Source organism: Eulemur rufifrons, chromosome 17 (genome assembly GCF_041146395.1).
Source record: "Eulemur rufifrons isolate Redbay chromosome 17, OSU_ERuf_1, whole genome shotgun sequence".
Classification (NCBI taxonomy): domain Eukaryota; kingdom Metazoa; phylum Chordata; class Mammalia; order Primates; family Lemuridae; genus Eulemur; species Eulemur rufifrons.
Genome location: NC_090999.1, coordinates 92,443,307 through 92,466,120, shown reverse-complemented (window position 1 = coordinate 92,466,120; position 22,814 = coordinate 92,443,307). Strand labels below are relative to the sequence as shown.

General features: G+C 39.8%; 1 non-coding gene across 1 annotated transcript; it reads right to left on the bottom strand.

Annotated features, from left to right (window-relative positions):
• Positions 1 to 11,547: 11,547 nt before the first annotated feature.
• LOC138398544 (small nucleolar RNA U13) lies at positions 11,548 to 11,651 on the bottom strand. Its single transcript, XR_011236020.1, has one exon. It is a non-coding gene; the product is annotated as a small nucleolar RNA U13 (small nucleolar RNA).
• Positions 11,652 to 22,814: the final 11,163 nt, after the last annotated feature.

Sequence of the window (22,814 nt, the reverse complement as noted above, 5' to 3'; positions counted from 1 at the left end):
TTTTGAGATAGGAAATGAGATAAGAATATCACTGCTTTCATTCACCATTATATCATAAATCCTAGCCAGTACAGTAAAACAAAACTAAAAAGATGTAAATATAATATTTGTAATGAAGAACTAAAGTTGTCATTGTTCATGGTCAATATGAATTTAGAAAACCCAGGAGACTACAGATAAATTATTAGAATTAAAAGATGAGTTTAGCAAATTTGCTAGATACAAGCTCAATGTGTAAAAATTAATTACATTTTTATATACTAGAAAAATCACTTGGGAAAAGGATTTTTTTAAATGATACATTTAAAACACCATTAAAAACTACCATGAAATAGATCTAACTAAAAATGTTGTAAGCCTTCATGCAGAAAACTAAAATTTTATTAAGAGATATTAAAGAAGACTTGAAGAAATAGAAGGATATACCATGATATAGATTGGTAGACTATAATGTTATAAAGACATTAATTCTTCTTGAATTGGTCTGTTGAATCAATTCCAATAAAAAATCCTAAGCAGCTTTTTTGGGGGGAAAACATTTAAGGGGAGTTAGGAGCAGCAAAAATGACAAGCTGATTCTACAATATATATAACAATACAAAAGTCTTAGAATAACCAAAATACAAATGAAGAAGAGCAAGGTGCAAGGACATATTTGAATAGATATCTTATTTATAAAGCCATTATAATTAAGACTATGAGGTATTGGCACAAAGTAGATCCATGAAATAGAATAGACAACCCAGAAATCCATTCATATTATGTACTTGATTTATAAAAAACACACTACTGCAATATAGTGGAAAAAGAAGAGTCTTTTCATTATACTGTACTTTATAATTGGGTTTCCACATGGAAAAGAAAATAAATGATTCTTACCTACATTTTACACAAAAAAATCAACTCAGTTGGATATTATATTTAAATGTGAGAGCCATAGCAAATCTTCCAGAAAATAAAGGAGAATATTTTTATAAACTCATGGTAGAGAGTAACTTCTTAAATAGGACAAAAGAAAATACTAATTATAAAGGCAAACACTAGTAACACAGACTACATTAAAACTAAAATCTTCTATTCATAAAAATACACCATTAAAAGAGTGAAAAGGCAAGACTTTTCTTGAGAATATGTTAGTATTTTGCAACACATAATTTAAAAAGGGCTTGTATCTAGATACACAGAGGATCTCCCTACAAATTAATATGAAAATGATAAAACAACACAATAGAAAAATGGGCAAAAGACTTGAACAGGCACTCCACAAATGAGGTATCCAAATGGATAATAAACATTAAAAAAGTACTTAATTTCACTAGTAATCATGTTAATTTGGGTGAAAGTCAAAATGAAAAACTGCTACACACCCACCTGGATAGGCATGCTTAGGAGGACAGCTAATGCCAAGTGTTGGTGAGGACTCAGAGGAAAAGGAGTTCTTTTCCATTGCTGGAAGGAACAAAAATTGTTATAACCACTTTGGAAACCAGTTTGGCAGTATTTATTAAAGTTAACCACAATTATATTTTATGATCTGTGATTCTGCTGCCAGGTATGTGCAGAAAAAAAATGCTTACAATGTGTACCAAGAAATATGTACAAACATGTTCACAGCATCATTATTCATAATAGACCAAAACTGGAAACAATTTACACATCTATCAACAGTAGAATGAATAAACAAATTGTCTCATTCATGTCATAAAATAGTATACAGCAAAGAAAATGGATGAGCTACAGCTATATGCAAGAACATGGATAAATCTCACAGTGGTGAAAGAAGCCAAACACAACACATACATATTATGTAATTCCCATCATATAAAATTTGAAAACAGGCAAAATTTTATAGTGTTCAGGCATGCATGCCTAAGTGATAAAACTATAAGGAAATGTAAGAAACTGATTACCATAAAAGTCAGGACCGTTGTTACCTTCAGTGGGTACAGTGGGATTAATGATTAGAAGACAGTACAAGTGGCCTCGGGTTGCTAATGAAATTGTATTTCTTGAGTAGGGTGATGGTTACACATACTGTTTTGGGCACTTCTCTGTATATGTTATATTTCACAGACAAAAATTTTAAGCCATGATTATAAGATAGGAGGGGGACAGCAAGCTATTCCATGACTTCAAAAAATTGGTTCTGAGTTACAAAAATGTTAAATGCTGATTACATTACTCAGGGCACTTTTAGCTGGAAGTAATAGAAACCCAATTCAAACTGTCATGAAGTAGCTTAAGCTAGTTCCATAGAACAGCGGTCCCCAACCTTATTGGAATGAGGGACCGGTTTCATGAAAGACAATTTTTCCACAGACCTGGAGGTGGGAGGATGGTTTTGGGATGATTCAAGTGCATTAATTACATTTACTGTGCAGTCAAACTGTTAGGAAGATAGTGAGGGATTCCGGGTCTCCTAGGGATGAAAGTGGGTGCTGTTGCCCCCATCTTGGTTCTACCCCACCCTAATTCTCCATACCTGGGAGAGGTGGGAATACCTACAAATCTGCCAATCAGAACTTGGTGCTCCAGCTACAAAAGAATGCAGAGGACTCTCCAGCCCATGGGCCACGTGGCATGAGTACCATAAAATCCAGAAAGTGATCTAGAACCCACAGCGCAGTAAGACTCAGGTCATGCAGCTCCCAACTGTCCAATCAAAGTGGTTCTATGGTGACGTTTGAACCACGGGGAGGTCCCTATCGGGACACCATAAAACAAGACCCAGACCATGACCAAGCTCTCTTTTCCTGCTGCGACAAGGGATCTGGTCGTCATCTGCGGTGTATGTATCGTGCTTTGCAAACCTATGTCTCGCCCTTGCGCTATAATCCTATCTTGCTCCCCCTCAATAAACTCCACCTCATGCTTGCCTAACTTTGGTGTGTCTGGTCATTCTTTGGCCATGAGTGCACTAAGAATCAACATTCCAGACTAAACCTGACAAAACCTCTCTGTTAATGATAATCTGTATTTGCAGCTGCTCCCCAGCACTAGCATCGGGGCCTCAGCTCCACCTCAGATCAGAAGGCATTAGAGTCTCATAAGGAGCCGCAACCTAGATCCCTCGCATGCGCAGTTTACAGTAGGGCTCATGCTCCCGTGAGAATCTAATGCCACAGCTGGTCTGGCAGGAGGCGGAGCCCGGGCAGTGTTGCGAGTGATGGGGAGCGGCTGTAAACACGGATGAAACTTCTGAAGCTTTGCTCGCTCACCTGCTGCTCACCTCCTGCTGTGCTGCCCGGTTCCTAACAGGCCATGGACCAGGGAGATTGGGGACCACAGCTATAGACCACCTAATAGAAACGCTAGTGGTGGGTCCAGGGGCTCAGTATCAGTTGTCTATTCCCAGCCAATACACATAGTAAATCTTTATTAAAGAAAATCAGTGCTCTTTCTCCAATTCTAGGTTCTGTTTCTCTTAATGTGTTAGTGTTGGGACTCAGAAAGTGATAGCCCAAAATGAAGGCTCCAGAAACAGCCTCATAGGCAAAAATTTTCTCTGACCTTCTCCTTCCCTCCTGTCTGTCCCATTCTCCCTGGAGGCTAGCCATGGAAACTAAAATCTCTCTTCCCCAAGGCGGCTCACAGAAATCATACCCCCTTTCTCAAAAGCCAGACATAAAATCTAAAAATATTCTGTGTGAAAACTGGCCACAAAGAAATTATCTGACCTACCTTATTTGACTGTGGGTCATAAGATCCCCATTCCAGAGAGGCCTGCCGCATGCCCGCAAGGGAGGACGCTGCTCAGAGAGGCCAAGAAGAATCTAGACAGACGGGCCGTGCTGGGTTTCCCACTCACTCTTACTGACATTAGAGCATACCCCTTTCTGTCCAGTCATATTTCTACACAGCTAGCTGACCATACTTTGTTGAACATAAGCATAAAAATGGACAATTTCCCCTCTATCTTTGGGTCTTCATTCTGAAGGCCCCCTTGTATACATATTAAACAAATTTATAAGTCTTTTCTCCAATTAATCTGCCTTTTGCGAGTTGATTTTTCAGAGGGCAGAGGGCCAAGGAGAAGCCCTTGGCTGCTACATTAGCATCATTTTTCTACTAGAGAATGACTCCTCCATGCAGATTCCTGACACTGCCCATCCAGCTTACAGTCACAGAAGAAGAGGACTTATTTCCCACTAACTGGCAGGAACTTCTTAGGGAGGTCTCCACCAGGCTCTGCCTAAGTCACATGTCCGCGCCTGAACAGGTCTTTGTGAGTGTCTGTGGTTGCAGCATGGCTCACTCTGAACTGGCCACAGGCACACGGCTAGGACTGGCCGTGGGTAGGAAGGGGCTGGGCCAACCTCGCCAGGACCACATAGCATAGGAGAGAATGATTCCAAAAGGGGATGGAAGCCAGGGAATAAACTGAACAACCGCATCATGAAATCCTTTTGATTTTAATCATCTTGATCTATAGCAGCGCCTTTCAGCTTGGGCTGCCTATTAGAATCACCTAGTGAGCATTTTTAAAAATAGTGATGCAGAGACTATACCCTGGACCAATTATATCAGAATTTTGGGTGAAGCAAGAGGAGAATTGTATTATTTTTTAAGCTCTCCAGATGATTTTAATGTGCTCTTTCAGTGTGGAGAAGTACTGGATCACTGTGTAAATCATTGAAGTAATAGTCAGGGTAGAAAAAATGGCAAAAATATTCATAGATATTAATCTGTTTTCTCGGGTAAATCGTATAGTTACCCAAAATTAATTTTTTTTTTTTTTTACTTTACGAGTCATCACTAACCTGTGATTACAATTAAAGATTGAAAAAGAGAAGAGTTTGCCCTTCAAGTATTTGGTTTGCCCTTGTCAATTCAGAGGTAAATGACACTTGATCAGCAAGATAATCAAAGTTAAGTTAGCTACATTAGCACATGAAAAACAGTCGACTGTTCCACACCCCATTTAGGCCCACAGGAAAGGGAGTCATTAGCATGTCCTAGATTAGAAATTGGCCAATACCATTTCATCAACAATATAAGTGGTAGATGATGCTCTAAAAGGAATTTTCTGAAAGTTACCTACTTTCTCAGTAGTTAAAACTGCGTTTTAAATGCTATCTCTTTTTCAAAAACCAAAGCCTCCCTCCTGGAAGTACGAAGTACAAAGGATCAGACGTGTAATCATTCACACAAGACTGTATCTATAGATCTATAATGTCACCTAACTGAACTTGCAAAGGCCAGCAGCTGTTTCTGAGTTCTAATATCAATATAGAGATGCTAATACTGTACTAATAGATGCTAATATTGTGCGAATTCAATATGTCTTACTCACTTTTTGTAAGGGATAAAAATGGCCATTCTCTCTTTTAATGTTAGCATACCTATGCATTTGTAAGCAGCAGCATGGCACAGTGAAAAGTAACTTTTAGGATCTGATATGCCTGGAATTAAATTGTTTGCTATTTATCAAGTGTGTGGCCTTGGCCAAGTTGACTTCTTAGTGCCTCACTTTCCTCGACTGTAAAAATAAGAATACAACTCATCTTGCAGTGTTGTTGTGAGGATTAGGAATGACAACTATCTTCCTTCAGTGATTTTGCTTCAGAATTAAAAAAAAAAAAAATTACAAGTAAAAAAATGAGTAAATATATTCTCCTTATAAAAAATTAAAAATTACAAATAAGCAATTAATCTTTTGCTGACCATACCCCTTCCCACCTTGCCAATGGTAATCACTACTGTCAGTTTGGTGCATATCGAGGGGCTAAATATACAAATGGACGAGGACTAGACCATGTATGTCAGTAGAACTTGATACACGACCTCGGCAGCAACCAGCCTGGTCAGCCAGACCACAGGCTCTGAGTGTCAGAGCTTGGTCAATGACTGTCAGCTTCCCACTCACGACCAATCAGAGAAAGCCAAGTAGGCTCCCCAAACCAATCACATGAGATGTCCTGCTTCTAGTTAGCCCACCTCTAGCTTTCCATGCCAACAGTTTCCAATCGTAGTATCTCTGAATCCTTCCTTCTTTTTCACTATAAAGCTTTTCACCACTGTCCTGCCTGCCCTTTGAGTCTCTGCCAAACATAAGTGATGGTGTCTGACTCCCTTGTTATAGCAGGCCCTGAATAAATAGCCTCTGATTTTTCTCATTTGAGTTGTCTTTGCTTAGTTGCATGATACCATTCCAGTCTTTTTATATGCATATGCGGATGAACATTTATATGTACCCTTGGAGAATATATACAAAAATACCATCATGTTATATTACGGCAAGTGTTACAGCGGGTGGTCCCAAGGACAAACCGAGTGGCACACGGAGAGTCGCAGAATCAAGATATATTCGCAGGTGGGCTCAGAGGGGTCTCACCACCAAATTCTGAGCCCCGACTACCGATTTTTCCTACTTTTATTAAGTTGGGGTGATCCGAGGGGTGGGGTCTCAGGTGGCTGATGCCCGCCAGGTAATAGGTTAGTTGATGTGTCAGGTAATAGGTTAGTATTATGTTGATGTAACAGGTAATAGATTAGTTGATGGGCCAGGTAATAAGTTAGGGTTATGCTGATGCGGGTCTTCCGTGAGGGGTGGGGGTCTCAGGTGGCTGCTGTGCCAAGTAATAGATAGATGGAGATTTTCCTTATCAATATATATTGTTCTGTGTCTTGATTTTTTTTTTTCTTAAAAATATTCTGGAAATCTATTCATGTTAATTCATTTCAATTGTTTTTACTGGAGGGAGGTAGTAATGTCTATCCTGGCTTCTTTAATATGGTTAGCTCTGTGGTGCTGCCTACTCCAGTGCTTTGCAGGCTGCTCGCATGTCTATGTCTATCACAGGGACTTTTCCTTTACCTTTGTGCCCCCATCCCACTTCCCTGTCACCCCCACCCCCAGGCTACTCCTCCTTTAACCCTCATCCTCTGAGCTGCAACTGCCAGTAATGACTGTTCAGGGGCCTTTTTTTTTTTTTGAGACAGAATCTTGCTCTGTTGCCCAGGCTAGAGTGCCGTGGCGTCAGCCTAGCTCACAGCAACCTCAAACTCCTGGGCTCAGGGGATCCTTCTGTCTCAGCCTCCCGAGTAGCTGGGACTACAGGCAGGCGCCACCATGCCCGGCTAATCAGGGGCCTATTCTTTACCTGTGCAAAGTTGGAGCATGTCTGAGGGCTCAGAGTCATTGGTCTCTGGTTGGTCTATGTCCTGTTTGTTGCCTGCTTAACTTCCTCATTACTAACAAGTGACAAACTGCAAGTCTTACTCATGCTTGATTCTTTCACCTTGAGTCAGTTTTCCAATTGTCGGTAAGGAATTTCTTCCACTGAATTAAACATACCAACCTCAGAAACTGGTTTGTGAAGGAAGTAAAATAAAATTAACTGCTTCATTTATCTTTGCTTTTACCAAATAATTTGGTAAACCTTGCAGTTACCCAACTAATGTCACTCCTGGTAAATACCAAAACATTCATAATGAAGATACCTGATGGTAAGATCTAAGAAGAATTACCTTTAGGATCTGACCGTTTGCACGGGCTACTAAGGCCTCTAAATCCAGTATGATTGATTTAATGAAGTGATACTATAGTAGACTCTGGGACAATACAGCCCTGCATTTGAATCCTCACTCCTCTGGTTCAGTGAACTTAGGCAAGTTTCATTACTTCTGTGAGTCTAAGTTTTCTGGTATTTTGAATGAAGATAAGAGTACTTACCTCATAGCATTTGTTGGGGAGGAAAAACTTTTCTGCTACCCTCTTAGCTTCAGTTGTTGGGGGCTTGTGAATTAAACTGACAAGAGAAAGACTGGCAAGAAAAAAAGACATGCTTTTATTCACACAGGAGCACACAGAATAATATCTCTGTAAACAGCTAAATATGGGGGTTTATATTCCTAACTTAATAAGGGAAAGGTAACTTAATGGGGGAGAAAAAAGGGGATGTAAAGGCTTCTGTGGGAAGAACAAATGGGTATCTAGGGGGAAAAATGAGAGATAAAGTTTGTGATAATATTTGTTTATGCAGGGACAAATGGTCTTCTCTTTTTCCTGCCCAGCAAAATTCTTCCAGAGAGGAGATTTATTACAGCTTCACTCCCAGCAGTTCCTGCCTTTCGTCAGATAGGGGCGCTCTGGAGAGGCTTTTTCCTGCATCTGTTGAATCTTTAGTTTAAAGTAATCTTCATACCAACTCTGGGGGTCCCAGTGAGTCCCCACAGGTTGCTGTGAAAATAATTTAGGTAATCTGGCAAAGCTCTTAGCAAAGCATTCCACAAATATTTGCTTTAATTATTGATATTTGAAAATTTGATTTTCTACCTTCTCACAAGTAGCAGATGGAAAATTATGGTGCATGTAGTTCTAACGTTGACCCATTTAATAGACCTCAGGCAGTCCGCTTAATTCCTCAATGAGCATTTTCTATATAGTGAATTGCTCATTCATTGCTTTTTGTTCATATTCAATTAAACTCTCAGCCTAACTTTTCCAAATCAATTTATTTGTGATTATTAAACTTGCCTTAGAATTAATTGTAGTTGTTATAAATAATCTGAGCAACTCAAGAAAAGTAACATCTGATCTTATCTTTCCTAACTTCCTCCAGCTCCCTAAGGATGCTCTGGGATTTCAGTCCAGGCTCTTTTTTAACCTATATCCTCTTCACCTCATCTGCCTTCTTGCCCATCAGAGGAAAGACCCAAGAGTGATATCTTTGTTTGTGTAATCCTCTTAGGTCGTCCATTGTTTATAACTGTTTAGCATTTAAAAGGCCACTAGGGGTCAGTGGGAAAAATGTATTTAAAGATAGATATCATCTATTTTGCTATTTGATAATGTCATGGACTTTTACATGAAGTCTCTAGCTGGAGTGAGCAAAATCCTAATAAGTTTAGGATAGGTCAGAAGATTTGTGCAATAGACTGAATGTTTGTGTCCCCTCAAAATTCATATATTGAAACCCTAATCCCGATGTGATAGTGTTTAAAGATAGGGCCTTTAGAAGGTGGAGCTCTGATAGATGGGATTAGTGCCCTTATAAGAAAAGATCAGAGTGCTGGCTAGCTCTCTTCTTACCTTTTGAGGATACAAGAAGTTGGTAGTCTGCAACCCGAAAAAGACCCTCACCAGAACATAATCATGCTGCACCCTCATCTCAGACTTCCAGCCTCCAGAACTGTGAGAAATAAATTTCTGTTGTTTATGGGCCACCCTGTTTATTGTACTTTTTTCTAACAGCCCAAATTGACTAAAATAATCTGGATTTTAGGTTATATTGCTTGCAGGAGGTACGTAACTTCTTGAAACATATAAACTGCCTATTTATCTTTTGCTGCTTAAATTTACCAGATAAATATTTGGTTTACTTTGCTCAAAAATATTTTAGATATTCTCCTGTACAAATGCAGTGAAGTATAAAATGCTAATTATTTCCCCATTTTAAATTAGTAATTGCTATTTAAGTTGTCAATAAGCATTTTATTATTATGGTATTAAACAATTTGTATGAATATAATTATTACTTGCTAAAAATATGTACTGTATCTTGCTAATGAAAATACATTTGAAAAATGCATGAATTGGTTATTTAACATGAAAGCATCATTCCATGTGGAATTCAGAGACTAGGTTGCCAAAAGAGAGTAATATTTAATGTCATTCCCTAAAGGGTAATAAATTTATAATTACTGGGACCACCAAGGAGAGTGAATTTGAGGGTTCAAAACCCCTCACTGATTTTACAGTAGACTAAAATCAAATCAAACCAATGTCCATTTAGCTAGCCAAACAGCCTGGCAAAATGCATAAGAATAGTTTGGCAGCCTTGGGAAATATGATTATTAGAAATAATTCTACTATGTTCAATTGAATAAACCATTAATTGATTTTAAAACAAGTTATGTCTTCATTTTATTAAGTCTTTTCATACCAGCAAATTAGAATTATAACCATGCTTATCAGAATGGAGAATAACTTTTTAGACTGTCTTTGTGATACGAATTTGTTCTTGGTTTATTGGCAGCAATTACTAGGGATTTTAGAAGACTTTTTTCTAAAGTTTTCTCCATCTCCTAGGAAAGAAATGTAACCCTAAAATTTCATTTAAAAGATTGCCAACCCATATTAAAACATCACTTACAATGAAAAGACAAGAGCTCAGATCGACAACCATAAATAATTCCTTGGGTAATTTGGGATAGGAAGCACTAATTTTTCTAAACTGTCAAGGTAATTGAGGGGTTACGGAGTCAATTAGCGTGAATTATCCCAGTGATTCACTGTACAATTCAAATATACATGATAACGCTAACTCCAAACTTCATAATTTTAGACTTATTTTGAAAAAGTGCCTTTGTCAAACTTTGAGATACGTCACTTAAAACAAAGGAGCCTCTTAATGAAAACCACTGCAGCTAATTAGCTATTTCCCTGCTTGCTGGGATCTTAAAGAGCCTGATGATTATCCTGGGTTTCATGTATTCTACAATTGACCGTTTATCCCATAGCACCTGATTTCCTCCAGTTAACAGATGAGCAGCCTGAAAAATCTGTCCTTTTACTTAAGCAACAAGCCCTCTCAGGACCCACTGGGACAAAGCCAATTGTTCATAAGACAGAGAAGTCAGGAAGGGGCCAGACTTCCAAATGACTATGATCCATAATATTAGTACTGAGAATTTGATATAAGAGGATCTCCTGGACTCTAAGTACGGCAGCTAGCTGGCCTTGGCAGACGACCAGAAGTGGCACCTGGATGTCCTGTCCCTACTTGTCCTCCCTACTGGCCAGCTGTTCAGGGTAGAGGTGACGCCAGGGCCGGGTGAGGAAGCCTGGCAAAGGCCAAGTAGGACTCTTTATTTTTCTCTTGGGGTATTGGAGCAGAATAAAAACCAGGACCGAGGCAGAAGTTCAGCTAAACAAACCAGTGAGGAGGACTCAGGACCAAGGTTGCATTCTGTGGCATCGGGTAGCCACACAGAACTCTAGACTCCCCAGCTCCCTCAAACCTGCTTCTCTGCCTTCCCAGTTTCAATAAATGCCATTGTCCCATCCCCCAAACTTCTCTTTCTGGACTATCACTTCTTTATCTCCCAACTCCAGTGATCTGCTCTCTTCTTTCATAACGAAGCTTGACGGTACATTAAAACCATAGCAAAAAGCATTGGCAGCCCAAAAACACCTTCATTTCCTTAAGGGCAAAAAGACCTTAGTTTTACAAATAGAAGACTCTGAAGGGTATTGGAAATATTTGTTTCTTGTCCTGAGGGTACAAAGATGGGGCTGGGGAAAGGTACTCTTTGCCATAGACTGATTAGAATCTCCCTTCTAATACTGCAAATGAAAGGGAAAAAATTCCATATTAAAAGAGACTTATTTTCATATCCAGCATACAAATATCTGCTGAAAAACATTTTTCTGAAGGAAAGTAGTATGTAATTCTCAAACAAAAGAAAAATAAGGGTTTTGTTCTCACTCTTTTTTGTTGTTGTTTAGTTTTACTAATTACTTGAGCCTTCTGGCAGAAATATTAAAATGAGAATTTTATCAGTTTAGTCACCTTTTATTTTTTATTATTTCTTTTCTTTTCATGTCAGGCAGGTAATGTGCCGACATCGTAATGAGGATTGAAGGGGGCACCTCTCACGCATGCGCGTGAAGACCCAGTCATCACGCTCATGAACTACAAAAGGGTCAGTCACCTTTTATTATATATGAAAAATGACATGACAAACCAATCTTTGCCTTACTCCTCTGGTTGATGTGAAACAAAGGAGTGTGGAGAATTTCACACTGTTGTTGCATACGTTCTCCAAATGACATCACGTTCTTGATTTTCAATAACCAGATAAGCATAGACTTTTCTTGCCTGTGCCACCAAATTCCAATCCTAATTAAACACCGAAGTTTATCATCATGTGGTAAACACAGAGAAACTGTGCGAGGTTAGTGAACATTCCCTTGTGTTCAGAAAGAGTTAATGTGACTTTGCCTTCTAATGTCTCACTTCATAGCAAGCACTGTAGGGAATTGAGCTCATTAAGTAACATATTTTGTTTTGGTTTGGTTTTTAATGAGACTCATGAACTATCCCCCTAAACATTTTTATTAGCATATAATGTCAGCTCTTGGGGTTGATACCATGAAGACTAAGATAGAGTTTTACAAAGAGTAAGAAAATGTGGAGTCTATCTGAAAAAAGATTCTTTTTAATTTTTTTAACCCATGGAAAGCACTTTTGAGGGGATTCCACCAAAGAAGCAATGGAGACATGTACCAGAAGTGAACAGTGTTTCTTTGAGTGGTGTGATTACAGCTGTTTTTGTGTTTTCCAAGTTTTTAGTTTGTTTTGTAGACAGTATATTTAATTTTGTATAAGTGGGAAAATAACCTGTTTTTTAAAGTGATGAACAAGGACTTATAGTACTTTTCCACAACTGGATGCTTAATGATTTTTGTTAAATGAATGAGTATATTTTTCAGCTTCTCTAATTTTTCTCTTAGTGCCTTTAAAAACATTAAGGACATTTATTTCAGGTCAAAATAACTCTCCAGATTTCCTTTAGGAGAAGTATTCTGCTAACTCTATCTTCAACATTTGAAAACCCCTGATGAGTAAGTAAAAAACTTGATAAATTCCGTGGTTGTTATATTGTACCCAACGGATGAAGAAGGTGAATTTTCCCCTTCACAGTTTTAGAACATTCTAAAAATAAACACTATTTGCATGTAGGACATAAACATAGTTTGAGTGTCATCATCTCACTTGGACTTAATATGAATTGCTGAAGTTTCCCAACCTATCCTGATGGAATAGATTAGAGAAGAGAATGCAGAAAATGTCTATTTAAGCTGTCAGATGTAAAGATAAGTAAATGTAATGAAAGGCAATGTTAAGTTACTGGAACAATTTGATCTGGATCCAGAGGTAGAAGATTTCAAAACGTAGTCTGTGAGTTTAGCTCAGTTGGCTGGACTGTGAGGGCTGATGAGTCCAGTGTTCAACCTTAGATAGTCCACTGACCCTCTTTATTGTTTTAGCCAGTGACTAGGCTGCTAAACTGGTCAGACTTCCTACATAGACGTTCCATGGTCTTAAGGAAAACGAGATGATAGGAACACAGTACCATCATGAGAAAACAAGTCAAATATAAGCTTTAATGATGGTGGGAAGGGAGTGCTTTGGCATCAGTATTGGGGGGCAGAGCCAGTGAGGGGTGGTGGTGGTAGTTGGTAAAATTTGCCAGAGAGGTAAATATTAATAGATGGTACGAATTCTATAAAATCAGTCAATTTATTGGGAAAACAGAACTGGAAAGATTTAAGCTTTTAATATCATGAGAAAATTGAGTGTGAATGATTCCTTTAGCAAATATTTTTATTCTACTAAATGGATGTATATCACTGAGATATTTAAAATCCTATAGAAGAGACAAGAGACACATACAACACATTAAATAACAGGTATATTATATGCCTTTTTAAGCTACTCAAGTTCTCTTTGTGCCACGTCTTGCTCTAATAGCTGCTGTAGTAGGTTTGGACCAGCATCCTATGGGTAAAACTGGACAGCACTCACCTAATCCCAAACGTTTACCTACCACTTCCTGCAGAACTTCTCTAATGCCGTATTAGAGGCCAGAACTGCACAGGCTCACGCATGTGCAATCAGGAGGTCCAGGGGAAGTATTGCCAGGAGGATCATCTTTAATCAATGGGAGACAGGAACTTACAAATAAATATTTTCTCTTTTCATCTCTTAGGTGGATTTTCTGAGAAGCATTTCATCAGGCTCATTATAGGATCCTGGTGAGACCCAGCATCGGTAACCCGTGGTGGTGGCCAACTCAATGAGGCACCTTTGTACTCCTCCCTCCTTCTCTGTCCCACGCCCTGGGGCTCTCGATCGTGCTTCTTGGGATCCCTGCCCGGGTAAACTGCCGGCATGCAAGCCTAGGTCTTAGCTCTTTTTTTTGAGAGACCCAGTGTCAGACCAGGGCAGGGAAAAATCAATGTGATAATGAGGCCATAGCCTAAGAACAGTAATTACAGAGAGAAATGAAGAGATGGATTTGAGAGATAGAATCGATAGAAGAATGGATAGGACTTAGTAATTAAACAACAAAGAATAACAAGAGTCATCTCCGAGGGCCAGATAATGGGTTCTATTTTAGAAGAGGCCGTAACTTAATAGTAATGCCCAGTTGGAACTAAGATCAAGGAATCAAGTGAGAGTTGAAATCACAAGGGTGAATGAGTTCTCTAAAAGAAGACTTCATAAAGAGATGACCAATGGTCTATACGCTGCATTTCAGATGCTGGTCAGATTTCAGGAGTCAAGAGGAAAAAGAAAAGGCAGCTACTGATCACTCAGGAACATAGAAGACTTTAGGACTATGTGTAACGGTGGATGAGTGGGGAGGACATGCCGCTCAATTCCACCATCAGGTCGGAGACCAGACTGAAGAGGCTGAAGATGGAAGTAGATGATAGACAGAGATGGTGACAGTGACAGAGATGGGTCACTGTGCGGATGAATGTAAAGGCAGATAGTTCACTCTTGATAAGTAACAAGCTTCCTAACAGTGAACTGAAGGAGAGAAGTTAGAAGCTTGCAGATCCAAGTATAGCAATTTTTGGGGGGATTTAAAAAATGGAAAAAAGCTAATGGAAAGAACCTCTATATAAAAAACCCTGAATTTATTTTATTTTCAAATAAACTTTATTGAAATTAATCATTGATTACATAGAAAATTTGATATTTATCTCTTACTTTCACACTGATGCAATTTTTTATACTTGAGAACACTCATTTTAAAAAAAGACGTACACTCATAAAGCACTTTCTCTAAGATGTTGGTCCACAGAATGGCATTATTGAAAAGTACCTCTCTTCCAGAAAATATTGGAAGAATTCCACTTGAATAAATATTGCATAACTCAGTGCCTACTTTTACATACCCATATTTGTGTTAAGCTAATCCTAGTTTCTAAAAAAAGGTTTTTGTACTGTTGAAAAGCATTTCTGAAATCCTGCCAACCCCATCTTATGATTGAAGTTTTTTTGGTATAAAACAGGTTAGAAGGGGTGAGATGCCAAGCAGGTATTTAGAGTGAGTTTGAATTGATTTTTTATATTTGAATAAATCATGGTTTAATCTATTTCTGCAAAAATATTTTCAATACGCAATCTGATCATTTTTACTTTTCCACTGAATATTTTCTTTTTGGTCCTTTTCAACCATCTGCTCTAACTACATGTAAGTGACAGTTTATCACAGTGTGCTTAGGTTTCAGCAGACCTCATCCCTCCAGGGGATGCTTGTTATCTGTTGGACTTTCACTTCGCATTAAACAGTTGCTGTATGAATGAGATTTGAGACAGTGACTGGCTGCCCACAGAGAATGAGTGAGCCTTACAAACTACATACTGTTTATCCAGTGACTTGCTCTAAGCCTGTTGTGTACCCACACGATATAACAGTGACATTCAAACTGTAGTTCATTCACAGGAGGTTTTCCTTCTTGTTTCACATTCTTATGACCATGATAGTATCTGGTTCCAAGTGAGAGTAAGCTGCCAATGAGCTCTCTGTCTTTTCTAACTTTTACATCTTTCAGTTTTGCTTACTCAACATATTATTTTAATTTTCCTTTTGGTGTGAAACTTTATTTGTTCTTAATGTGCAAGAAATCCAAGTTTCTTATTGATAACAGAGATTTCTCAGAAAAGGACAAAATGAAGTTTTTTGCAATCCCACCATTCGGAGAGAACCATTGTTGACATTTTTGTTCACAGGATGCTATAATTTTTTGATTGCTATATATAAAATAATTAAAAACAAAAATGGTATCATATGGTACTTTCCCAAATTTGCTTTTTTAAAAATTAACATGTATCAAATACATATGATACTGTCCTAATGTTCCCCTGCAATGTCATTTATGTTGGGCACATAACAGATGCAGTAGTCCTCTCCTGTTGAATGTTTAGAGTGTTTCTAGTGCTGTGATGAATAGCTGTATAGTTAAATCTTTTCCATTTCTTTAACTAATCCTTCGGTGTTAGTTATCACTACATTATTTCTGTATTAGGTAGAACTCTTATTTTCAAGCAACAGAAACCCTCTTCAGCTTAACAGGAAAAGAACATATTAGAAAAACACAGGAGAATCTTAAGGAACATAAGGACAAGGATGGAGCTGGAAATATTCTCTTGACTCCTATATATGCTCAATCTGTCACTCTGGCTAGAGTGTGGTGGCATCAGCATAGCTCACAGCAACCTCAAACTCCTGGGCTCAAGAAATCCTCCTGCCTCAGCCTCCCGAGTGACTGGGACTACAGAGGCTGACTAATTCTTCTATTTTTAGTAGAGATGGGATCTCACTCTTGCTTAACCTAGTCTCAAACTCCTGAGCTCAAGCAATCCTCCTGCCTCAGCCTCCCAGAGGCTACGATTATAGGCCTGAGCCACCGCGCTCACCCTAGCTCTGTACTTCTGATTCATTCCCTCCCTCTTAGCCAACAGTCTTCCTCTGCTTCTTACTACATGGATGAAAACAGGGCCACAGACAGCTTCCAGGTTTCTATGTCATAGGTCCAGCCATTCTGAGAAAAACAAAATCAATCCCAATCCTTTCCTCTCTCCCCACCCGTCTCATCATTCCAGATTTCCAGGATTAGCAGATGTTCACCTTGACACAATCACATGGGCCAAGGGCTGATGTTCAGTGAAGGGGAGGGCTCTTGTCACCCTGTAACCCTGTAAACGGTAGGGAGGGCTATTCAGAAGGAAAAGAGGAGTTGGGCAAACAACCAACCTATAAATACCATCACATTCTCGTCACTCACCACATTCATTTTTATTTGGAGTTATTTGTTGCAATAAATTGGCACTGGTAAACAAGTTTTTTTAAAAAAGGGGAAGTCTTTTTGGTTCATTTATTAGTAAGAATAGCTTTTTATAAGAATGAGTTCATTCTATCTGATAGTGGATTGCAACTCATTCCCATGTTTTCAAGCTGTGCATCATAAGGAGATATCATCCTCCAAAGATACTCTAGTTTGACTCAACTGGAAAACGATCTCTTGTCAGAATCATAATAAGAAAATTCCATAATGGAAAGAGATCTTAAAATTTGTCAGTTGTTCTCATCTAGAATTCTTTATATGTAAAATCAAGTTTCTCACATAATGAATTTTATGGTTATTATATGAAAAGTACTTCTAGTATTTGGGAATAAGATATTAAGATTTATAGAGAAAAATCATAACCAACTTAAAGTAAATCTAAATTTTCTATGACTTTTATTATGCGATTAGAAATATGTTTCCGCAGGAGAGTAAAATCTTGCAGTCCAGCACCCTGAAACTTCTGAAGAGGGGCAGTTAACAGAATGGGAGGCCCAAGGCAAACCAGATCGTATAAATTTTATCAGTTTTATGTTTTCTAGAAATGCCTGCAATGTTACATAAGACTACATTTTTGTCAGTTCGCCTATTCTCTACTATGTTAGTTATCAATTGCTGCATAACAAATTAACCCGAAATTTAGCAGCTTACGACAACAAACAATTTATTATCACACAGTTTCTGATGGTCGTAGTCATCTGCAGGCTTCAAAGCTCACTGGGGCGTGGCTGTTAGCAGGGAGCTAACACGGCCATGCGTGGGAGAGGGCCTGCTCGTGACAGGGCAGCTCACATGCCCCAGAGCACATTCTCCGAGAGAGCAGAGGGAATGGAGCAGAAGCTACACTGTCCCTTATGACGTAGCCTTGGAAGTGACAAACCATTGCTCCTGCCGTACTCTGCTGGCCCCACAGACCGACCCTAATATTAATATAACAGGGGAGGGAATTCCAATGTGTGTGAACACCAGGAAGAAGCAGTCCCTGGGGGGTCACCTTGGGGTCTGGCTACCACATATATCCTTCTTATACCTTAAAAATTGCCCTCTACCTTGATCTCTACTTCCATTTCTAGAACCTAACTGACTTCTATTTATTTTTCACAGGATTCATACTAATGTTACAAATCAACTGTAATTTCACAGTTTGTGCATAGAGACTACTTTCCTCAAACAAAAACAGGTCAAGTGAATGTCCCTCTATATTCAGGCTATGGTGCATTCATTTAACAATAATTATTGAGTTTGGGGCACTGTGTTTTCTTTACTGTTCTACTATGGCACCCCTGTGTTCTATCTCCCTCTTTTTGAAAAAAAAACAGCTTTATTGAAATATATTTCACATACTATACAATTCACTCTTTAAACTGTAAAGTCTCTCTTTTTAAACGTTTGTTTTCAAGACAAATGGCTTGACAATATCTAAAATTGGGAACTGTTCTTGTCAATCAAGATATGTGGCCATCCTAAATGTGCTTAAATAAGAAGGTCCAACTTTAAGATTCCGTGCGTATATGTTCTTCTATCAGAGCACTCAGGGAGACAGGATGCCTTCTCTATGCTTCCTGTGGCTGCTCTACACAGCTCCAGAAACATGGAGAAACGTTGACTGTGAAGCAAACGGGACCAAACAACAACTTCAGTGGGCTGAACACCTGTTGTCTCCGGATAAGTTCTCCGATCACAGCCCTATCATTTTATCCCCAACAGTAGAGCCAAGCTCCAGTAGTGACTATAAAAACTTTTTACCAAATGCTGCTACTCCAGAAAATCAGGTTACTAATGAATAGAAATTATATTTGGACTAATGTTAGTCCCAAAAAATAAAAGATGCTTTCACATCCTCTTAAAGAACAATCACATAAGCATAAAGCAAAGCAGGTGTAGATCTTAAGGGAAATGTACTATACATAAAATATTTCTCTCCTTTGGGATAATTTTTAATTATTTAAAAAATTATATCACCAGTACACGTCTGCTACAAGAAATTAGAGCACACATAAAGGCAAAAGTACAAAAAGAATGGCAAGCACTCTCAACCCTATGATCCAGAGGCAGCCTGTGTATATGTTCTGGTAAATATCCTTTCAAAGAATTTTTTTTTACTGTACACTTATGTAACTTGTAGCTGGCATATTGCAAGCTTTACCAGTCTGTAATTAAAAACTGGGCTTCTATTAATAGTTAAAACCCAGATTATTTCTAATTGCTGCGCAGTCTTTCTGCTCTGATCCCCAGCCGGTGTCGGCTGCCTTCTTTCCTCCCTGCACTAGCTTCCCTGGGTCCATGTTCATTGCCTATCATGGCCCCCGAAGGAACCTCACCGTCACCATTGCTAATGGTGCCTCTTGCCTGCGTGAAGGGTCCCTACCATCTCATGGTGCTTAGAAGGCTGCCAAATATCTTGTGGGCCTCAAAGCAGCATTGCCATGTGCCACGACCCTAAAGAAAACACCTTCAGCTTCTCAGAGCTCAGTTCCCATGTCCTGTCAGCAAGCCTGCAAACATACACAGACACTTATCCGTGAGAACAGTGACATTTTTAGGACAGTGAGATTTTAAGCCAAACTTATAAAACAAAACCTTCCTCTGAAAGAGAATGATACCTGCCACCCAGTAAGAACGCTTAGCTGACCCGTATGGGCAGCCTCCTATGTGAATCCCTTTGTACTGACATTCAAGTCTGGGGGCTCCGCATCTCAAACACCTTCTATTTGGATAAGGGATCAGCTTAATACTTCTGTCATTAAATGGCCTATTCGGGATTTTCAGATCAAAGAAAGAATCTGCCCTAAAACTAGATCCTATAACTGCAAAACAAACAAGGTAAAACGATTTCACTCCTTTGGCTGTTTTGTAGGCTTTTATCTTCTCCATCCAGGTTTCAACTGGCCAAGTGTCAGTAAAGGTACAAGTTCAAGGTTCTCGCTCCATACTCTGGTTTCTCTGAAGAGGGTCTTGACGATAGGCAGGGATGGCAAAGGGGACTTTCCATTTTCATGCTTTTGCTGCAATGCGAATGTTTGCATATACTAGTTGCGTAATTAAGAAAAATAAGCTGTCAACATCACCACCGAAAAAACAAAAGTAGAGACCCAGCCACAAACACGTTAAAGCATTCAGAGAAAAGCTTTGGTATATCTATTTCTAATACACTGTTTTAAAATTTGTGGTGGCAGCGTGGTCCACTAGAAAGATGCATCCAGAAGTCAGTGCACCTGGCTCTGTAACAACTATGCAAGCCTTACACATGTCATTAAATCCCTTAGTCTTCTTTTCCATCCCATATTATATGGAATGCTGAGGCTTCTTGGAACTGTACCATTCTGCAGGGCTGCGGTTCCCAACCCCCGGCATGTGGCCCATGACCAGTCCATGGTTTGTTAGGAAACCAGCTGCACATGACCCCCTGAGCTCCGCCGCCTGCCCATCCCCAACCCCCACCTCCCCACTCCCAGTCCGTGGAAAAATTGTCTTCCATGAAACTGGACCCTGGTGCCAAAAAGGTTGGGGACTACTGCAGTAGGGTATGTAGCTTTCACTTGAATACTCTGGTTGCTCTTATTTCTCCAAATAAAACTAATCCCCTCCAAGTTCCCTTTTACTGGGTTGGGAGAAAATTCAATTTGTCATTTTCAGAGTTCCCTTCCCCTGCTCTAGCGTGTTGTCACAGAGCCCAGGGACACTGTTCAGTCCACACATATTGGAGGGCGCCCTCTGGTCTTCAGCTGACACTAAACACTACTGCGCTCCTTGTCCAATTCTGAAAGGCTTCTTGAAGGGAGGTAGCTCAGCTTCCTTTTACCTTATCGCAGCCATGAGGAAGGACCCTTTAACAACCCTCCGACTTTTCTTGTTCATTGCCACCTCCCCTGTGCCAGTTATTCCTCTGTCTTCTTTTCACCCTTCTCTGTGCTGTTGGTATTCTAGAGGGCTGGGAGTCTGTGCCATAGTGCCCATTCTCCCTTGCCAGGGGGCTGTGGGTAGGGCTGCTAATAGGCACCGGCTGGATACTGGAAGGCAGAAGGCAGGGAGAAGGGGGTCACCCATGGCCTCCAGTTTCTGAGAGTGTCTCAGGCAGCAATGATGGTATTTGCTGTGGTAACCGTGTTGCCAACATTACATCTCTGGCTGGGGTGACACCTCATTGGCAGATCCAGAGCTGACTGTGACAGTGTCTCCAAAACACAGTACAGGCTTGTGAACCCGAGCCCAGGAGCACTGGCAGTCTCTGTTCTTTGGGTATCACCCTTCTTACCTTTCATCTTCCACCACCCCTCTTTTCTATTTTCTCCCTTCCATACTTTTGTAACCAATTCCTTGAATTCAATTTCTTCCAACTGAAATGCTCTACTTGGTTTTTGTTGTCTTGAGTAGACCCCGAGTAACACAACCTTTCTTCCCTCTGCCCTCCTTCAGCCACCCCATCACAAGTCTTATGGGACTTAATATGGGACCGGGTGTAAGAGTAAGATGCTGTCCTTGCTCTCCTCAGATCCCATAGTTGGTTAGGATTCCTGTGTTTGCAAATATCAGAAACTCAAATGAGGACTCCTGAGACAGGTGGAAAAATCTTGGTAAGACAATTGTGAATCATGGAACCTTATTGCTGGGATATATGCAGGCCTCCAGAGCTATGGATGGGAACGCTGTAGCTGTTTCAGTTAGCCAATGCTGCGTAACAAACCACCGTTATAATAACAAATATTTACTGGTTCTCATGTCTGTGGGTTGTCGGGGCAGTTCTGCTCATCTGGGCTAGGCTTGAAAGATCTTAGCTGGTGGGTGAGGTAGGGGCTGGCTTGTCAGGATGGTGTTGACTGGGGCACCATAGCTGTGCTCCTTATCCTCTAGCAAGCTAGCCAAGCGTGTTCTCAGGAGAGGATGTGTCAAAGATAAAAAGCATAAGTGTGCAAGGCTTCTTGTGATCTAGGCTGGGAACTGGTACTCTGTCACTTTTGCCAAGTTACAAGTCCAGCCCAGATTCAAGTGATGGGACATTAGGCTCCACCTCTTGGTGGGAAGAGCTACAAAGTCGTATTGTGAAGGGAGTAGAAGGCAAGTGAAGACTGGTGCCAGTTATGCAATCTGTCTACCACAGTAGCCCAGGGAGCCCTCTCTGCTTGTCTGTGAAGGTCTGCTTCATTCTTCTTTCACCGCAGACACGCTTTCTCTCTTACCTGGTCTGGGTGGTAGAAAATGGCCACTGCAGCGCCTTCCAAGTTTACCTTTTTACCCTTCACGAAGATAGCCAAGCTAAGACTGGAAGCTCAACCTGCTGTGTAGAGCGTGGAAGAGAGCTCAGCGGCTCCTCTTGAGTGAAATGTCCATTCATGGATCAATAAACTGTGGTCTAGAAGACACGGTCAGGCTGGTGTTCCTATTACAGCCATATGGATGGAAGGAGAGTAGAGGGTAGCTATCAGAAAAGAAAACAGCAGCACAAACATTATTCAAATAGAGCTACAAAATTTACAAGTGGTTACAATGTGTCTTCAGATTTTTTTATAGGAGAAATAACTTTTTGCAACTATGGCTTAAATCATGAACGAAGGAGGAAGACAGATTAGGGTGATGAGCAAGAACATGGGTTCTAGAGTAAGGCTGCCTGGCTTGGTGTCTCCCATCCACCATATCCTGGCTGTGTGACCTTGGTCAAATTCTTGACCTCTTTGTGGTCCAGTTACCTTACTAGTAACACTGGGAAGAAAATGATTCCTACCTTGTAGATTTTTCTGAGGATGTAATTAGCAAATACATAGGGTATGTATAGCAGTGTCCATACATAGTAAATGCTCAAAAAATGTTAGCTATTGATACCATTATTGCCATTAAAGAAAAAGCATTGAACACTGAGTATAAAATTCAGTAGTATAGAACTTGTGATTTCTCTCTATTAACCCTCATTGTCAGATTTATTTGCTAGGTGCTATTAGAGAGCCCTAAT